The sequence below is a fragment of the Rattus norvegicus genome, chromosome 2 (assembly GCF_021556685.1).
Source record: "Rattus norvegicus strain SHRSP/BbbUtx chromosome 2, alternate assembly SHRSP_T2T, whole genome shotgun sequence".
In the NCBI taxonomy this organism is placed as follows: Eukaryota; Metazoa; Chordata; class Mammalia; order Rodentia; family Muridae; genus Rattus; species Rattus norvegicus.
This window is the reverse complement of record NC_141535.1, coordinates 22,592,037-22,601,512: the sequence shown is the minus strand read 5'-3', so window position 1 is coordinate 22,601,512 and position 9,476 is coordinate 22,592,037. Positions and strand designations below refer to the sequence as shown.

Here is a 9,476-nt window from a genome sequence, read left to right as displayed (position 1 = left end):
TGTATGTTTAGGGCTGACCATTTGGAACTGGAAGACCTATCAGGAGCCTTGTCCTTACAGAAGACTGGTCTGCCCTTATTTACTTGCTATTAGCTGCCTCTAGCTCCTCATGTAGGAGAGTTTCCCTATCTGTGGAGAAATGTCACCAGTGTGGTCATTTTGCAGGTCTGCTTCCCTACAGTTGTGGCTTCATGGCTGCAGTTCATCTGTCAAAGACAGTAATCTTGCAGGAAAATTCTGGCCCTCTGGCTCTTATAATTTTTTTTACTTGCTTTCCTAATATCCCCTGAGTCAGGTTGTGTTGTAAATGTACCATCTGTGGTTGGACGACTTACAGTCGGTCAGTGGTTCTCAGTGTTGTCACCACTTGTGAGTTTCCATGGTAAAGTTTCCATATGCCACACACTGAAAAATGAGTGTCTTTGATGAGGTGTGGATGCTATACTTATCTGTGGGCATAAAAATATGTGTTTAGACTGCAGTTAGAAAATATAGTTTTAGAATAGAATAGAATAGAATAGAACAGAACAGAACAGAACAGAACAGAACAGAACAGAACAGAACAGAACAGAACAGAACAGAACAGAACAGAACAGAACAGAACAGAACGAGGTTCTGTGACCTCAGCAGCTATGGGTAGTTTGATAAGTTTACAGTAGCAGACACAGATTCCCTCCTATTAACTGGGCCTTAAATCAAATCATACCACTGTTGGTTACTAAAAATATAAGTGCCACTATTGTCCTTGGGGGATATATTGCTTTGGTTCAAAATCATACAGCTGGAAAGGACTACTGATTAGTTTTCTTTTGGCAGCAGCCACAGCATCTTTGTACACTAGGAGAGCTAGGTGGCCAGGGAGAAGACTTCCAAGTAAGTTCCAGCTAGATTTCTCTAAATCCTATGTCTGAGATATGTCTTAGGTTCAGCAAAAGAGTCTCTGTTTCAATGTCTAAGAAATTAAAAATTGTGCGGACCCTCAGAATAAAAGTAAAACATGTCTAAATAGCCCAAAGTAGTTTCATTTAATGGAAAAAATGTTTCCTCTAAACGATAGAGATAAGCTGTTTATACTGAACTTAAGATGCAATTTTCAAGAAAATAAGTCACAATGATGAAATAATTATACTTCATCATTTTATGAAGATAACAAAAATTGTTATTTTTAGGGAAGACATGAACACACACACACACACACACACACACACACACACACACACACACACACCAAATTGGAGCCTTGTGTTTCAGAAAACTTTTGTAATATCTGTAATTTGTAAAATCATTACAAAAATGATACTACATCACTTAAAAATGATGCTATATCCATTGCAGATCAAGAATAGGAGCTGCCTTAGAAAGTGTGTTGGCCTTTCTTTGGCAGAGTCAGCTGCTTTCTGACCCCTTGTGTAAATATTCAGCTTTTCACATGATTCCATGTTACCTTCTTAGGATATCATTCTGGGCAGGCTTTGATCCCTCACTAATTTTTGCAAGCCATATACATAAGCTTCAAACTGTTTGAGACAGCTACTTCTTCAGTAAACACCATTCCTTCTCTTACATACACATATATGTGTGTATGCACTTAGAACACATACTGATTATTCATACATGTACTTGGCAAAGCAGCACTCCAGCCTCAGAGAGGTCAGCAATATGCCTAAGGGTGTATGCTAGCTGCTTCTATGTTACAGAATTTTCACACATTTTACATATCTCTGCTAAAACAAACATATAACATAACCTCTCCTTCTGTGCAGTTGTACCAGCTTTTTAAATTTTTTCTATTGTTTTAAGTAGTTGAATTGAAGCATAGAATTTAGAGATTCTGTTGCATATTTTTCCACATGGATGGAAAAACATAGAGCTTATGCTATATTTATTGAAAGTCCAGGGGCCAGAATAGAAAAGGCACAGTGATCTCAATGTCCTGAAGAAATGGAGGCTTATTTGCTGCCTGATTAAGACAAATGACCCAGGCAGCTGTACAAAGAATTCCCACCAGCTACTAACCCACAAACGGTGGTGTCATTCTTCATTTTTAGAAAAGTATCAAAATAAACTTAAAATAACACCAATTACTTAGGGTTATAATGAAATATCCTATGTTCAACTTCAGAGAGTATAATTTTAACTGCTCTTTTTTTTACAGTCTCAAAACATTAAATATTCAATGTTTTACAGAAGTTAATGTTTGTTAAGCATGAATAACTTTTTAAAAGATTTGCTGTTTCCTGGTGCCTACTACATTGTAGGACGCACTGTCAGTAAATAGGGCTAAATAACATGTTCATAATCAGAACTCATGTGAAGATATAAATACTAACTTGTATCACATGCACCAAGTTATAGAAAACAAATAGGGTCTAAGCAATTTTAAATATACACTGACATTAGGACCCTATTCCTAAAGATACATAGTAGTAAAAGACATTTATTCTCTAGTTTTGTGCATGTGCCTACAAATGTGTATGTCAGTATGTATGCATGTATAAGTATCTGTGTGCATATGTGTGTAAATGCTTGTTCTCTATACATGAATGCTTGTGTGTATGAGAATTTATAAGCATGTGTGTGATTGTGTGAACACATGTGCACATGCATGTGCATGCGTGCGCTCGAGTGTGCGTGCGTGCATGTGTGTGTGTGAGTGTGTGTGTGAGTGTGTGTGAGTGTGTGTGAGTGTGTGTGTGTGTGTGTGTGTAAATCAGGTGTGGATCAGGGCCAGACTCTTCAGAAGCTGTCCATTTTTTTCCCTCACCTTGTTATCTGAGACAGTCTCTCCACGGGAGCCCAAGCTCACTGTTTAGAGCAGGCTGACTAGCCAGCACACCTCAGTGTCTGCCTGTCTCTGTTTTTAAAGTGCTACAATTGGAGTAAGACTGTGCCACCATGTTTCAACAGAGGACAGAACAGAACAAAGGTCCATAATCATGCTTGCAGTTGTGCAAGGGCTAGGTACACCATAGTAGGTGTAATTATGATCTGGTTATTGTTTTCATTTGGAAATTAAGCATCACATAAGAAAATATGATTGTGTGTCAAGTTGACAAGGGCTGAACTTGTGATGGCTACTCTTGGTTGTCAACTACAACTGAAATTAACTAAAACCCAAATGGCTGGGCACACCTGTGAGGACTTTACTTAAATGACTAGAAGTAGGAAGAGCCACTTGTAATCTGGATCCTTTGAGGTAGAAAAAAATCATCTTATACATCTTTAATCCAGATCTTTTGAGGTGGGAAGAACCATCGTCCTCTGACAGCCTATATAAAGGACATGGAAGAAGAAAGCTTGCTCTCCGTGCCTGTGCGCTCACTGTCCGGATCAAGTCCATTTTTCATTGGCATTAGAGTCTACTTTGAGATTCTGTCATATATTGTAGACCAGCTGAGACATCTAGACTCATGGACTGGTCAACTAACTCCTGGATTCTTGGACTTTCCATTAACAGACAGCCATTGTTGGACTAGCTGAACCCCGTTCCATAAGCAAGTCACACACACACACACACACACACACACACACACACACACACACACAACTGACTAATATACCAAGAAAAGGAAAAATACTGTATTGTGGTCTTGTTCTGGTAAAAATAATTTTTGCTTTGCCTTTGAAGAAATCTTTTGAAGCAAATTTTCATTGAATATGTGAAACTCATTAATTGATAACTGAATGCAATTAATTAATAAATAAATATAAGCATTAATGATTTAGCTTGTAAATAAAACCAAACAGATATTTATTTGTATGCCAACTTTCCAAAGCAGGCGCACATGATTTCCTTTTCTTCTGTGAGCAATGAGGGCAATACCGAGTAGGCAAATCATCTTGGGTCGTCATCCCAGTATTGGCAACTACTTTGTTGTTACTATGCTACTTTTAGGCTTATGCTTCATTTCTGATCATACCTTGTTTATTCCTTTTAAGAACACATAGACTGTTAACTGGGTTTGAGATGAATTGAAACAGAACTGACAGACTCTGTCCAGTACAAACCTACCTTCATGAAAGAGACTGACACCATGATAGAGTGTCCAATGGGAAAGGTCAAAGATAACCTCTGAGCATTCATTTATTATCAACAATCAGCAAGAGAGTTGGGGAAAAATATCAAGAATGTTTCTATAGAAACTTTTTGCCAAAGTCTCACTCTAGCTTATTTTAAGTCACTCAATCCATACAACCAAGCTGACTCATCTACCCCTTACCTTCCTATTCTAATTCAACCTCTTCTGAAAAACATGCTAGAGTGGGTAGCCTTGGCCACTAAGAAAATGAGAGTCAGACTTGAGTGTTGTAAACAGCCATTCAGCTGCAGAGAACGCAACACACAGCGGTAACCAGGACTGCTCTTCAGTTACTCCCTTGTGAGGGAGAGTTGGGAACCTTTCTCTTTATAAATATGAGAGGAGATCAAAAGCAGGTTCTCTTGAGAACGAAGAGAATACAACATCAAGAATTTGAATTCTTAAAGAATAAAGCTAAAGAAAAAGGAGCCTGGGTTCCCAGGTATGAAATAGGTAAGAGTTTGAAGTCACTGTTCTAGTCTCTTGAAGGAGAATCACTCACATAGTATGACATACATGCTGAGTGTCACTGTGACAATGATTTACCATGTGCCAGATGCCAGACAGTGTTCTAAATTGCTACAAATTTTAATCTTCCAAACAAGTCTACATTCTATATTATTTCCTGATGTGACTTAAATACTATGCAGAGGATTTTAAATCAAGCTTTACACCAGCTAGTAAGAGGAAAAGGCAATCATCTATGAGCTCAGATAGCATATCCAAAGCCTACCACCTGACTGTGAGTGACTCTGGGTTTTGGAGATGGTTGAGGGGAGGGCACGAGGATACTCTCCTTCGATCCCAGGAGCTGATGGTGAGAACCAGCCTGGCTGTGTCTTCTGCTCTGCAGAGGTATTGCTTGGAGAAGTCACTGTTCTTGACAACATTAGCCAGCGTTTTGCAGCCAAGATTGTATGTGCAAACAATTGCACTATTTGTTCAAACAATATTTATTGCACAGCTACTCTGTGGTGATACTGTGTCTCTGACACACACTTTCTGCGTCTGAAACAACTTTCTTTACCTCTCTGAGCCTGATGTTTTTATATTAGTAATGGGCTTTCATCCCTGGGTTGACAAGTGTGATTTGATGTGAAAATGATTACTCTCTGTGGTTTTCAGTGCACATATTCTGTATTATTGCTTTATGGTAAAATAAAATTGAAGGTAATTTTAAAATAAAATCAGCAGTTTGAACAATATCATTTAAAAAAGAAATTCAATACTATACAGTGCTATGAATTTAGAGATTCGAATAGACAAAAATGGAAACATTACATCACAGGTACTGCCACATTGGGTTTCAGATATAAACACCTACATGGGTATTGTTGCACGTAATATGCATTTCTTACTAAGAGCTGGAGTCAAAGTTGGAAAGATTTTTTAATAGCATATGAACAATTCTTTGTGGATTCTATAAGTTGTCTAAAAGTTAGAATCTTGTTTCTGCTTCTTCGGAGAAATGGTTTTCTTACCTGTGGTAGAAATAGCATATAGAATATTTTTTCCCATCAATCGGTACAAAGCTTTGGTGAGAGGGCACAAACCTATTGCCTAAAAATTAAGTACTAGAGTTACTGATAAATTACAGTTTTCTGTGCTATTTCTGGCTGCTGCCATCCCTTTGTAAAGTCAAATTGTTTACAGTTAAGCTCAGCTATATAGATACAGTATACCTTTGAAACACTCTGCGTTAAATCTCTTTCTTCCAAGTAATGTGAAACCCAGTCTCCTGTAGCTCTTTTTTTTTTTCTTAATGTAGTGATACAGAATAAAGGAAAGAGAGCTGTCACCATTGGCTTGAAAAAACCATGAATAATTGCCCTCTTCTCAGGAGAGTCCTTTGCCCCTAAAAGCCTTCAACTCCAGATCATCTGTCTTTGGAGTCGCATGGGCACACCAGCCTCCTGTCTCTTTCTTCAAATTAAGGGCACTGAGCAGAGCTGCCACACTGAGCACTAATGAATTCTCTGAGACTAATCTACACAGTAATGAGAACAGGAATCTGTCAGTCACTGTCCCAGGAGGTAACAGTTCACACACCGTTACATCACCCTATTAAAATAACTTATTAGCTGCCTTGCTTGTCTGCTTCTATTCATTAAGAAGGTGTGACCAAAGAGACATGCGTTTGAACAAATTATGCAATTTGATTTGCATTGTACTCCACTTTATTTTTATGGCCGAATGCACACACGTTTTACATAAATTCCAGCATTTTATGAAGGCTGTAATTACCTTAGAGAAATCTCAATAAGATTATGACTTTTACTGACTAGACGAAAAATATTTGGGGAAGGTCCACATCCTGTTCAGCTTCTGAAGAAGCCTTGAGGCTGTACGTTCCGTCCTCTGCATTTCTGATTCTAGGTAATATTGGTTACCATAAAGGACTTTTTGGCACATGTGTAGTATATCTGTCACATGATGTTACTGAACCATACTGAGAACTAAACTGGAGACAAAATTTAGGCAGAGTAACCAGGATTTGGGAATATTGTTTTTCAAATCCTATGACTTCTGTAAGGATTGAGTTATTATTTTTGTAAATATAATATCATAGTGTGACCCTGGGTTTTGACCAATGCACACTACTTCCCTATGGCTTTTTATGGCTGTCAATGAAGTGGGGGACCATCTAGTACTTTTTATACTTATTTACTTCGTTTGCAGAATAGGAGTAAAAGAATGTTTTCACACACTGTGATTATGGAAACACAAAGGGGTTTTTAAAGTGTTTGTCATTGGTAAAATCCAAGATATTGTCTATTGTTACTGCCATAATCCTACTATCATTCAACTTTCCTCAAAGAAAACATCAGAACAGAAGTTACATATTTTTAATGAAAATTTTTCTAGATTGCTTTTCATGAAGCTGTTTGAAAGCTGGAAAGATGCAGTATAGCTTTAAAACTACTGAAAATCCATTTGCACGCTTTATGAAGCTCAGTTTATCAGCAGCCATGCAGTCCAGGCCTCAGGTAACCATCACTGAAGTAGAGCATGGACGTCCTGGTGCAACCTGTTGTAACCGTGCTGTGCTGAGCAGGTTTCTCCAACTCTACAGCCGCACTTTCTCCCTTCTTCCCAACAGGACATAATGCAGCGTTCCTTCTCCGGTTGTTAACGTTGTCGGATGAAGAAGCCGTCAGATGTTTAGCCTGTATGCACACTCATCAAGCTGTCCTGACTATTACTGCTCATGACGCCTCGGATCCACCAACTCAAGACCCAGCCCTAGGCTGTCTTTCTTACAGTTGCTTATAGGTTTCCCTTTCCCAGCTCCACTCATTTCTAACCTGTGTCCCCAAAAGCCCATTATCCCCATGCTGCTGCTTGGCCTAGACTAGCTCCAGAACAGAGCTTTCTGAACTAGACCAGTGCACACTTCAATAGAATTTATAAGATTGGCATGAGCTCAGATTGTTAGCAAGTTACAAGAAAGTAGCCTATAGCAATGTCCGATTTAGCTTATTCTTCAATCATTAATGATTAAATACTATTAAAGCAAACAAACTTGAGTAAGACTTGGATTCATTACCTTAGTGAATAGCATAAATGACTCATAGCTTTCCAAAACTTCTGAAACTAGAGTAATATTCCAAAAACAGCAGCCACATAGGCCTACTGCTCCCTAGTAGGTTGAACAGGATCCCAATCAATTTCTATTTTTCACAGTCAATAAATTCATAATAACTGACAGCTTGTACATGCAATAGCAATCAATTAAAAAGAGGCCATAAATTTGAAAGAAAGCAAAGGAGAATAAGGTGTATGGGAACTTTGGGAGGGAGGTAATGGTAGGGATAAATAGATTGTGTATATATACCACACGGGAATGGCAGTGAAGGTCAGTTTGTAGAGTCCTTGTCTCATAAGCACGGAACAGAGTTCAGTCCTCAGCACCACTTAAACTAAGTGTAGTAACACATGCTTCGTAGTGCCAGGATTCAGGAAATGCAGTCAGGAGGATTACTAACTGAGAGCTATCCTTTGCTCCATAGTAAGGTTGCAGCAGGCCCTGAACAACATGCAGTCCTGTCTCAAAATCAGAACAGCAACAAACTTACTAACATGCCGTGTTAACATTGGGTGGGGGAATGTCTTGCACTTGGGACCTGGTGTAGCTATAGCATCAACTTTCATAACGATAGGAATCACTCAGAATTAGCTAATCAGTTTCTACCATTGTTAATGAAATGAGTCTCTCCACATGGTGTTCAGCAGAACTAATTTTTTGACGTGGGTATTTGTGGGACAGCAGACTCTTAGTAAAAATCTTGAAATAGATACATATGAAGTAAAGAGGCATCTGTCTGCATTGATATTTTCTTGCCTAAAAGATCCCCAGCATGTAGTTCACTGCTGCAGAGTAGGGAAAAAAAAGAACTGTAATAGGATGTTAAGACATACTCCATTGTTTCTTGTCTACACGGAATGTCTGGTCATTAATCTTGCTGATCAACTTGACAGGATTCAAATCATCAAAGGTATTCACCCCACAGTGTGTCTGGAAGGGTGTTTTCAGAAAGGTTCAATTTAGGATCGAAGGCGTCCTGAGCGTGAGAGGCAGCATCCCGAGGACTGGGGTTGTAGATTGAATAAAAAGAAGTAAAAAAAAAGTGTGGAGGGTGCAAAGCTCCTGCAGGTCCACTATTTACCCGTGAAATGTTACATTTTATTACTCATGTCCTTTTATCTCTTGAGGATCATCCTGTGTGAAATACAAGTCTCTGTAAGTTCTATATTTCTCAGGGTTTGTCCAGGGCATCTTATGTGTATTTTTATCGAATGTGTCGGTGTATGACTGTCGTATGAATGAGAGATATTTAATTTATTCTCTAATTTCTAACCTAACGTATGATGCTCCATTTCTTGACTTTACTACAACCTTCTGATGTAACTGTAAATGGAAGACACTTGTTTCTCATTGTACAGTTTTGAGTTTGGAAAGCACAGCCTGGGAAGGTGATGGTCGCATATATGAGAGGGAAGCCGCCTACTGGAGCGGGGTGTCCATCACAGGTAACAAGTTCCATGATGACCCCTGTTAGTTGCTTTTAAACCCTGCCAGTTTCCAGAGACTGCTATTACTAACTGTTTCAGTCTTATCAAACAACGGAGCTGGAAAGGTTAAAAACTCAAGGAAGCCCTTCCACACAGAGTGTGCTTCGTGTGAATCCAAGATAATTTGCCAGTGTTATGCTTTCAGATATTAGCATGAGGTTATTTAACATCACCAACAAATGGAGTGCATGCCCTGATTGACCAAACACACTGTCCAGATACTTTGCAAACCTAGAGCCAGATCAGAAGGCCAAATGCAGAAACTTAGGAAAACACGACACAGATTTGCCATGCTGGCAATGACTCAGACTCTAGGTCTTCAGT

General features: G+C 38.9%; 1 long non-coding RNA gene across 1 annotated transcript; it reads left to right on the top strand.

The window, feature by feature from the left end:
* Positions 1–649: 649 nt before the first annotated feature.
* LOC134485711 (uncharacterized) lies at positions 650–7,601 on the top strand. Its single transcript, XR_015670254.1, has 2 exons — positions 650–873; positions 7,180–7,601. It is a non-coding gene; the product is annotated as an uncharacterized LOC134485711 (long non-coding RNA).
* Positions 7,602–9,476: the final 1,875 nt, after the last annotated feature.